This window comes from Bos grunniens, chromosome X (genome assembly GCF_055505025.1).
Source record: "Bos grunniens cultivar Pamir isolate PY7600 chromosome X, Bosgru_T2T1.0, whole genome shotgun sequence".
Taxonomy (NCBI): domain Eukaryota; kingdom Metazoa; phylum Chordata; class Mammalia; order Artiodactyla; family Bovidae; genus Bos; species Bos grunniens.
Window position 1 is genome coordinate 20,890,965 of NC_141194.1, and position 9,787 is coordinate 20,900,751.

At 49.9% G+C, this 9,787-nt stretch overlaps 2 pseudogenes across 2 annotated transcripts; both read right to left on the reverse strand.

Annotated features, from left to right (window-relative positions):
* Positions 1 to 501: 501 nt before the first annotated feature.
* Positions 502 to 6,417, reverse strand: LOC147339914 (transcription factor SPT20 homolog pseudogene; annotated as a pseudogene). Its single transcript, XR_015159728.1, has 2 exons — positions 6,310 to 6,417; positions 502 to 6,137 (listed from the first exon to the last, which is right to left on the reverse strand). The product of XR_015159728.1 is annotated as a transcription factor SPT20 homolog pseudogene (transcript).
* A 788-nt stretch (positions 6,418 to 7,205) lies between these two features.
* Positions 7,206 to 8,104, reverse strand: LOC147339915 (small ribosomal subunit protein eS1 pseudogene; annotated as a pseudogene). Its single transcript, XR_015159729.1, has one exon. The product of XR_015159729.1 is annotated as a small ribosomal subunit protein eS1 pseudogene (transcript).
* Positions 8,105 to 9,787: the final 1,683 nt, after the last annotated feature.

The following is a 9,787-nucleotide window of genomic DNA, read 5'->3' on the forward strand; positions in this document are numbered from 1 at the left end:
GTGCAGATACACGTACCCAGACTTCATGAGCTGGGTAATATTTTCTCTCTGGGGTCCTATTTCCATCATTTCTTTGGTTTGTGGCCTAACATCCAACTTCTGGCAGGGGGGTAAGTCACTAAAACCTTGAATCTTCTGCTGTTTCCCATTTTCTCTGTCGTGTACTCATCTTTAGATATGTAACATTCATTATTCTATTGAGACTTTATCATACAGGGAATCTAGCTTAAATTGCTGATGGATAAAATTACATGACTTTTGGATGAGACCTGCATTCTAAAGAGGTATTTTTCTTTGGTATCTGCATTCTCCCCATCCCACCTGGGGCCTCACACAGTACAAGGTACATGGGAAGTCCTCTCTACACAGCTGTTTGAATGAAGACATCCTCTGGGATTTTATTTCCAGGAGTACGGTCTTCATCAGTGTGGCAGTTGCTTTGAATTACCAACCTTGGTGAGGACCATTAGAAGAAAATAAACAAAGACCACCAAACAGTAATCTGAAACAAAGCTGCATTTATTTGCTTGTCTGGGAAGGAAGCAGGACTTCAGCTGGTGTCACCATCTGCACTTGAGAAGATCAGTGAGGACAAAACAGAGGAGGTACACAAATTCTGAGTTCTGGTGTCTGGTTGGCTCACAAGCTGAGCATAAACTCTTCTTTGCAATTGGCCATTGCACTGCTTCACTCCTTAAAAGCGCAGGCACCATTCCCGAAGATGTCCAGGGTGGGCTGCATGAAGCTCTAATGGACTCAGGGTCACTCCGCTGGCCTCTCTGCGTTGTTGACCTCAAGCTGATCAAATCTGTCCTTAACAGGATCTGTAGCGCATTAGTACAGCTGGGTTGATCGAGTAAGACCGGCTTGTTATCTGTCTCTTCACTCATCTCTTTTGGAACTGCCAGACCAAACTTCCCTTTACTTGGTTATGGCAAAAGGCATATATGTATACTTAGAAAAAATAATTTTATAAGCAAGTTCTCCTTCAAAGTTAAAAGAACAAAATATAAAGAGGCATTCAGATACTTGTACACAAATGTTCAGAGCCACACTATTCACAATGGCAAAAGGTGGGAACAACTCAAATGTACATCAACACATAGTGGATAAACAAAATCTGGTGTTCACACACAAGGAAAGGGAATTCAACCCTAAAAAGGAAGGAAGTGCTGAGACCTGTGCCAACATGGATGAACCTCGAAAACATCATGCCAAGTGAAAGGGGCCAGACAGCAAAGGTCAGATAGTCTCTGATTCCGTTTTTAGGAAAAATGGAGAATGGGGAAGTCCATAGAGACAGAATTTAAATAGGTGGTTTCCTGGGCTAGGGGAGAGGAAGCTGGGAAGACAGTGCTGAATGGGTGCAGAGATTTGCCTTGGGAGATGAAAATGTTTTGGAAATAGAGGCTGTGGGTGCATAACATTGTAAATGGAGTAAATGCCACTGAATTGTACACTTTAAAATAAGTGATTCTTACGTAAACTTACCACAATAAAAAAAGGGGGGGAAGAAAGGGATGAAGTAAACAGAACAGTTCAGGGATCTTTTGAGCCCCATTGAAATAAGAAAGAAAGGAAAAAAAATAGAGAAGAGGAAGCAGGGGCGGCTGACCAATGGGTGATCACTCAGCAAGAGACAGAAGGGAAGGGGGCAGGCGGACATCACCTCGAATGTAACAAGGTTGAAAACACCTGAAAAACAAACAAATCGACTCATTTCCAAACATTTAGCTATTTACCTTCTGCAAACAACCCAGGGATCTCAAAAATGTAAATGATTTTATAGAGAGACAACCACATCCCAGAAGTGCCTTTTCAAAGCTGCAGCCTGGAGGACCTGGGCTGGGGACAACCATGCAAGCAAGTGCCCCACCCCCTGCTGCACACCTGCAGGGGTCCAGGGTCTCTAAAGTGATAAGATCAATTTTTGGTATGTTTAGCTTTTTCTCACCCAAAATGTCTAAAAATTGCATTTCATACACTGTGCAAAAACTTAAATTAATATGGAAGTGCATTCTCTTCTGAAGGATGTTTCTAATATTTCATAAACCACTTCACTGTAGATTACATACAGTGAAACCCTTTGTAAAAAGCCACGACCTTCCCGTGGCGTGCTAACAGGGATGGACCTTGAAGTCAGGATGCTCAGTAAAATTAGCCCCTCACTGAAGATGACAACTGCAGGACCCCACGTCTAGGAAGAATCTACCACAGCCAGACTCAGAGACCCAGAAAGTAGAGGGTGGGGGCGGGGGCTGGGGGAGACGGAACCCGAGGAGTTGGTGCTCCACGGGGAGAGAGTTTCACTTGCACAAGCACAAGTTATCCTAGAGATGTGTTGTACGACAAGGTGAGTCTACCAAATACCAGTGAGCTGGACACGTGAAATGGTGAAGATGCCATAGTTCATGTGTTAGTAACTCATCTAAAATTTTAAAAATCATCTTGTTAATACTAATTTTTACTTTCTTGGTATTACAGTTTTATTGCCTGAGAGAAATAACAAGGCTTCAGGAGTTTAAACTGACACTAGTTTGGGTCTGGATACACTTGAGAACATCACAAAAAAAATAACTGTGCACAACCACCACCAAAGCCATGGCTTAAGTGAAATAATCCCAGTTTATTAAAGACCTTCGGGGCTTGTATGTAAAAATTGTGCCTCTGTGGAAGGTCTGCACATCCAAGAATGTAAAATAGTGACACATTAAAAAAAACAACCCAAATGAGGTTGGCACTCAGGATTCATTTAGTGGCTGCTCTTGGATTTTTTTTTTTTTTAAGAGAGAAAACCAGGCAGTCCTCAGGGCTTGGGGGTGGCTGGGGGGCCTCCCTCCAGAGTCCCTGCAGTCTGGCTGCCTGGATTGGGGCCCCAAGGGGGTGGCGCGGTGGGGGCTGTTGGGGCTGCAGCCTCTGGGCACCGCACCACCCTCCAGTAAATCGGCTGGCGCGGGGCCGCCAAGGTCTGGATCCTGTGATGCAAGATCCTCAGTGTAGGGTGGCTCTGGCTGGAGCCTGGTGGAGACAACCCAGGCACCCGGGGCTGCAGAAAGTCCTGCTGCTGTTGGAGGTGAAGGACCATTGTTGGCTGGGTGTGGACAGTGACATTGGGCCAGGCAATGCCCTGTGCCCCTAGAAGCTGTAAACCCAGACACTGTGGCCCTGAGGCCTGTGCCCGTGCGGGTTGTGCCCCTGGAGGCTGTGGCCCTGAGGCCTGTACCTGTGGGGTCTGTGCCCCTGGGATCTGTGGCCCTGATGCCTGTGCCCGTGGGGTTTGTAGCCCTGAGATCTGTGGCCCTGAGGCCTGTGCCCATGGGGTTTGTAGCCCTGAGATCTGTGGCCCTGAGGCCTGTGCCCATGGGGTTTGTAGCCCTGAGATCTGTGGCCCTGAGGCCTGTGCCCATGGGGTTTGTAGCCCTGAGATCTGTGGCCCTGAGGCCTGTGCCTGTGGGGGTTGTAGCCCTGAGATCTGTGGCCCTGAGGCCTGTGCCCGTGGGGGTTGTAGCCCTGAGATCTGTGGCCCTGAGGCCTGTGCCCGTGGGGGTTGTGCCCCTGGGATCTGTGGCCCTGAGGCCTGTGCCCGTGGGGGTTGTGCCCCTGGGATCCGTGGCCCTGATGCCTGTGCCCATGGGGGTTGTGCCCTTGAGATCCGTGGCCCTGAGGCCTGTGCCCGTGGGGGTTGTGCCCCTGGGATCCGTGGCCCTGAGGCCTGTGCCCGTGGGGGTTGTGCCCCTGGGATCCGTGGCCCTGATGCCTGTGCCCGTGGGGGTTGTGCCCTTGAGATCCGTGGCCCTGAGGCCTGTGCCCGTGGGGGTTGTGCCCCTGGGATCCGTGGCCCTGATGCCTGTGCCCGTGGGGGTTGTGCCCTTGAGATCTGTGGCCCTGAGGCCTGTGCCCGTGGGGGTTGTGCCCCTGAGATCTGTGGCCCTGAGGCCTGTGCCCGTGGGGGTTGTCCCCCTGGGATCTGTGGCCTTGAGGCCTGTGCCCGTGGGGTCTGTGCCCCTGGGATCTGTGGCCCTGAGGCCTGTTCCCGTGGGGTCTGTGCCCCTGAGGTCTGTACCTGTGGGGTCTGTGGCCCTGAGGCCTGTGCCCCTGGAACCTGTGCTCCTGGACCCTGTGTACCTGAAGGCTGTTCCGCTGGCTGCCGATGACTCACAGGGCAGGGCTGTGGCGAGAGCTGCTGGGTAAGTACCTGGTAGAAGCGCGACTGCAGGACCCCATGCTGGTTGCTCCAGACCACCAACCCCTGGGGGAGCTGCACCACAGTATACTGCTTCAGACCAGAAGCTTTCTTCAAAAACACCTGCACCGTTCTGGGAGTAGGAGAAGGAAGAGAAGCAGGTGGAGGAAGCCCCAGTGGTGCTGCGGGCTGCAGGTTCAATGGCTGAGCTGCGGGCTGATGGCCCGGCTGGATCCCCACAGGAGCGGGGGCCCTAGGGGCACACCCTCTCCCTGAGGCCTGGCTACAGCAAAAGGGGCCCACTAGTCTGATCTCCTTCAGGCCAGGGGAGATGGTCGTGACCTGGACATCCGGGATTCTTTGTAACATGACTACGGTGGATGGGGCGGCTGCAGGAAGCAAGATACTTCTGTTCAGCTGCACAGATGATCTCTGGGAAAGACTGGGTGGCTGAGGAGCAGGGCCAGCAGATGGATGGGCCTGAGAGCTGCCCGCCTGCTGTGAGGTAAAGCTGTCACTGCAGGAGCTCTTCTCTAGGCTCCAGGGACGTCTCTTGAGTGGGGGTGGAGGTCTGGCTCCCCGGTCTGGCACTGAGGACCGGATGGATGCAGCCCTAGGCTGTGCTGACTGTGTCCCTGGAGAAGGCTGCCTGAGATGGGCTGAGCCACTGGAGCTGGGTGACATCTGCACTGGACACTGGGTGCTCTTCTGGACCAGTTGCTCGGATCGACTGACCACTCTCCCAGCATCAGTCTGTGGCCTGGGCAGGAAACTCTTGAACTGGTCATCTGTGGAAGGCTGGGGCAGACACGGCTCTCTCTCCCTTGTGGCTTCGTTCTCAGACCCATTTCCAGTGGCAAGTGAATTATCAGTTGGCTGCCTGACGGTCAACCTTGTTGCCTGGGATTGGTAGGCAGCCTCACATCCAACTGCAGAATCACCTAGTACCTCCTGGGTTGGTTGTGACTCCTCATATCTGACAGGCTTCTTCCCTGTAGCATATTTCTGCACATCCACTTGAGCTGGAACAGCCAAGTTACAGGGTCTCTGTATCCACGTATCTGCACAATCGCCTGCTTTAGAAATTTTGAGGTCATACAGTTCATTTGTTTTACTTTCTCTTATTTTTTTGCAAGAAGTCATGATTCTTGGCTCAGGAGGAGGTGGACAATGGGATAGCTCCTGTTGCTGATTCAAAGCGGGCACAGAAAACCTCTTGAGGCTCCTTTTCATGGCAAGAGTGTTCAGCTTTTGTTTGTTATAGAGCAGTCTGTTTTCAGTGCAGGCTACTGATACAGAAGGGTCTAGACACAGTGGTTCCGCTGTAGCTAAGATCAGTTGGCTCTCAAGCAAAAGTTTATCCTCCTGGGTCCAGTTCTGGTGATCACTGGCTATGGCCTCTACATCGCAGACTAACGTCTGCATGGTGGGACGTAAGAGAATATGCCTGCTTTGGTAACGTGGAGGTTCCCCGGCACCGGACTGCCTGTAGTCCCGTATCTCTGCTATGACACACCCCTGATGAAAAACGTTAACCGCAGACTTTTCCAGGAAATTCAACAAAACAGGAGGTAATTCTTCAGCATCCAAATATTCGAGAAATTCCCGTTCTTCATAAGGCAACCGAATGCTCTCTGAAAATGATCCATTTTCCCCCTGGAGCATCAAGGAATAGCCTTGCTTTCCTGGGTACAGGTTGATCACCAAACAGGGCAACGACTCTCTCCTAAGAAGCTTCTCTAACAGGTTCACGTTGCTTCTTAATTCCTCCGTAACCTCAGGCTCTTCTTCACATTCTTCAACATAAATGTCATACAGTTTTTCCTGGAGAGACGTCTCTCCGCTCGACGAGTATTTCCTTTTCGGCGGTCTCTGCTGGGCAGTTGCAATGACATACTCTGCAAGATCCAAACCTTGCTCTACAGCTTGTTGCATTATCGTACAAGATGGGGACCTTGTAAGAAGAGAACATGGAAGTTGGCGATGAACCGGGCGAAAACTCTTATCTGAAGTATCGATGTGCAGTCTTGCAAACGCAGCCACTCCACTGTGGAGTAAGCAGCGTACCTCCAAATGAACACCAAGAAACCCACCCCCCGCCCCCCAAGAAGCAGAGTGCAAAATACCTGCGATTTGGGGAAATCCAGCGCTGGTCTAGCCTCGCGCTCCTGCAGATGGGCCGGAAGTAGATGGAATCGGTTCCCCATGCTCCCACCCCCAGCACAGCGCCCCCTAGGTGCGCATGCGCAGGTCGCAGATTCCGGTCTCATCATTCAATCACCTCCCGGACGTCCGGCCTGCAGCCCACACTTCCGGGTCTGAAACTGCACTTGTGCTAACTGCTGGGCAGCGACAGGCCCTCTTCATAAAACCTTGAAAGCAAACATCCCAAAGTACAAGCGGTAAACGTAAAAATCCATCATTTTTTTTTGTATGGCTTTAATACACACCAATTTTCATGGTAATCAGTTGCTGGGAAGGTCATGAAAAGTGGTCGTTTCTTTCTTTGGCGATCATGTCACCAAAAATTACCCACTGTTTTGGGAGTCATTTGTTCCCAAGGGCAGGACTGCTCCTGGTGTCCATCTTCAGTTTAACACACCCAGTTCGTACCTCTTGACTCCAGGGACACTTGCTGTATTTGGCGCAAGCATCAGAATTCTTCAATGACTCTTCCCATGATCTCCTGCCTGATGCTTTTCATAGAGATATGCACGATAACATGACATTCTTTTACATAAGTGCTTCCCTTTTATTTCCCTAGCTATTTCAGAAAGGGCTTTTAGTGTGTGGTAGGTAAGTTATATTGTCTGGCAATTGCAGTTCAGGATTAAACTGTTTTAAAAGGTGGTTTGTGTCTAATAGGGTTGAGAACTATTGTTCCTGGTGCTGGCAGTACAGTTTAAATGATTACTCTAACTGTAGACCATAGCTACAGTTCTAGGAATGGTTTAGAAGGATATGACTGAGTCCTAGACACTTTATGGGCCATTGTTTTCTATTAATATTGTTGCCTTGAAATCCGCCAGCCTTTTTTTTTTTTTTTTACCACAAATAAGATCTTTTATTTGTCACCATTAAGAGTCTGCATTTTAAACCGATTCTTGGACTGGTGGCTCGTATCCATCAGCTCGTTCAACTTTAGCACCTGTCTCATCCCCGGTAGCTTTTCCAGAACTACTACCTTCACCATGTAGCTCCATGAGTTTTCCCAATTCAAATTTGGGCTTCTTCAGCATTTTTACTTTTCTAACGAAGACATCATAGAATGGATAAATAGATTGGCAAGCCTTTTCTATGTCTTTTCCAATGCTATCTGGAATCAATTTATTGACCACCTCTTTCAAGTCATTTGTCTGCACCTCTCGGGTCATGATTTCCATCATCTTCTTGCGGATCTGGCGCACCTGCTGGTGCTGGGCGTAAGAGGTCTTCCGAATCTGATTGTTGCGCTTTTTAGTAAAACCCACACAGAACAGACGAAGCAAGTAACCATTGGTAGTCTTGACATCAACGTGAGCTTCAATCATGGTCTGCCACTTTTTGACCATGGAGCACATTTTGTCACGGGTAAGATCCATACCATGAAAATTAGTCAGGCAGTTTTTGCCCTGAACATCCTCAGTAATTAGCTTGAATTTTCTAAACGCTACTTCATCATTCTGCAGATCAGCAAGACTCACTTCAAAAACACGACCTTTGAGGCCATCAGATGCGATTTTGGTTCCTTGAGTTCTCGTGACCAATGTTTTCCCAATATTTCTTATGTTGAACATAGCTGGTGCTTTCACATCATACCAATCTTTTTTAGAAAATGGGTCAACCACTTTCTTCTTGGCTCCCTTTTTGCCTCCTTTCGTAAGGCGCTTATTCTTGCCGACCGCCATGGTGCCGCTCAGAGAGCCAAAAGGGTCCGCCAGCCTTTTGAACAAGCTTTTTTTTAAAACTTCTTGATGTTTAGATTTAGACATAATGATAATAGGATATTCATTCTGAAGAGTCACAACTGAGAAGAATCCAAAATCAATTGGTGAAACTCCTGAATTACAGACTACTATAAAATAAATGTTTTTCTGATCAATAGAAATTATGATAATTACATATTACAGTAGATACAATCTATTGAAATAGGACTAATAACTCCTTGACTAAGAGTTCCTGAAGCATATCCCTTGTTCAGGACGGGACAGGAATCATTGTCTCCTGGCATGTCAGTTGTCTTGGGGCAAGGGTATAAGTCATCCCTTGGTATCACCAGGTGACTGGTTTCAGGACCCCACGCCCACCCCCCTGCTTTTAGGGATGAGCCAACTGCCCAGAGCCAGGCCCTCTGACTGTTGTGTGTTCTGTGCCAGGGGGTCTCAGCCTTGGTGCTAGTGACATTTGTTAGGGGGGACTTTCCTGGGCACTGCAAGATGCTTGCTAGCATCCCTGGCCTTACCCACTAGATGACAATAGCTTTCATCCCTGTCATGAGAAGCAAACACGGCTTGAGGTGTTGCCTGATACCATTGGGGGGCATATCTTTCCCTTGGTTCAGAACTCTGAGGTCCCCTGCTCTGTAAACCATGAGCTTGATCACAGTCAGCCCCTCAGCTGATGTCCCCGGGTGCCCCTCTCTCAGGAGAGAGGTGTATCTGACCCTCTCCTCTGGGGTGGACTAGAGGCTCAGTTGTTGTGGTGACTGGATCTTTGGGCAGGGTCCCCAGGAGCCATCCCTGACAAGACGATTCGAGTGCAAGGAGTTTATTTGGAGTTCATCCTGAGAAACTCTGGGCAGGGAAAGGGCAGCTGAGTCAGGACTGAGGAAGAAGGTGATAAAAGGCACAATCAGGAGCAGAAGGCTGCTGGGGACAACCGGTGCCTGCTGGGGGCCTTTGGGAGACAGTGCCGAGCAAGCGTCGGCTGGTCCTACCCAGAGGCACAGAAGCTGGGATACATATCATCCACTCCTGTCTCTCATTGGCCGAGGACAGTCCTGGGGGCCGTATTCCCGACCCCTCTGGGTTGCCACATGAGTGCTGCCATGCTACTGCGGCTGGAATGCCCTCAGCGAGCGTCAGGAGTGTTTGCGGTAATGCTCAGTGCTCGTGTCCAGGATGGCAGTACCGCGGGGACACGGGCAGGGCCCTGGCAGCATGGGCTATGCCATCATTCTCAATGATGCAGAGAGTGTGCCATGTAATGTATCTGGGCGTGTGGACACATGAGACTCTTCTGCCTCCAAGCGAAATGGGTGATTTCACATGTGGTTTTGTCAGCTGCTACAACCCACTAGGCTGACAGTGGAGAGTGCGATCCTCGCCTTACTCCTCATGGGGACCACCCCCAAGGCAGTCTGGCCACACGTGCACTGGCTGAGGCTCTGGGCCTAGCCATGTGTGTGTCCCAGTGAGCTCTGGTTGGCCTGCCAGGGCTTCTCATGGCTCAGCCAGCCCCTGCCCCTTAGCTCCCTAATTGCCCAGTCTTTCCACAGGATGAGGGTTTTTGAAATTTTTCACAGTGCACACCATCCTTGGAGTCTTCGAAACACATCCAGTAGCATGAATAAAGACTCCAACTGCTGCTATCCCCTACAGCAGCTCGACACAGATGCATATGCTG